This window comes from Mus caroli, chromosome 6 (assembly GCF_900094665.2).
Source record: "Mus caroli chromosome 6, CAROLI_EIJ_v1.1, whole genome shotgun sequence".
Taxonomy (NCBI): domain Eukaryota; kingdom Metazoa; phylum Chordata; class Mammalia; order Rodentia; family Muridae; genus Mus; species Mus caroli.
In genome coordinates, this window is record NC_034575.1 from 89,699,645 (window position 1) to 89,700,572 (window position 928).

Sequence of the window (928 nt, forward strand, 5' to 3'; positions counted from 1 at the left end):
AAAGACCATATGGTTTCAAACAACAGGCACTCATTATTACTCCAAAGTCCATGGGCTCTGATCTGGACTGGCCTTGCTCATATTTCTGCAGAGCTGGCAGTTTAGCTGGGGCTGGCCTTGGCTAGAATAATTTGATTCTGTTCTATATGGCTCCTCATCTCTAGCTGNTCCTCACTGTCAGGCCAGAGCAAGCCTTTGGAGAGCGAATGGCTTGNTCAGGCCTCTAGAGACAGAAGTGTAGAGCTGTCAATATGTCATTTCGACTGCATCATCTTGGCTACAGTAAGTTATAGACTAGGCCAGTGTCACACTGAAGCAAGACTCGAGTCAACAAACTACTGAGTACAGAGAGGTCATTAGTTGGGGTCCTCAGTGAGTCAGGTTTTCACCAGACCACTCAAGTACCAGCTCATTATTGGCACACTCTCTTGGTGCTAGCATGTCACTTAGGAAGAAGCTGGGGGGAAAATCAATTCATTCTCAGATTCTTCGAAGATTTATGTCTCAACGTATCATGTTTTTTAACTTCTTTTTTTTTTTTTTTTTTAGCTAAAAGCCACTGTTTGTTTCCTTCTGTTTGACCATCTTACAAAGAAGTGTCTGTCATTCCCAAGGTTAGAGGACCCACTTATGCTGCAGAGTTCAGAGAGAAAGTACTATAAGAAGTGAAGCAGCATCAAATGTGTCCAGTTGTCTGGCTACAGAAAGAAAATCAACAAAGAAAGTTCCTTAGAAAACAAAACCACAGCCTTGAACCTCTCCACACAGCTTTACCCAGCAGCCCAAGCATGGCTCCGAGCTCTTACTGTTGGTCATCTGAGTGGTCTAGACAAAATATTCCACTAAGAAAGTACAGTAAAGGATATTTCTTTTGTTTTGTAGCAAGCTCCATGGGAATTTTATTCATTAGGACCCTTTGGTACTAAGG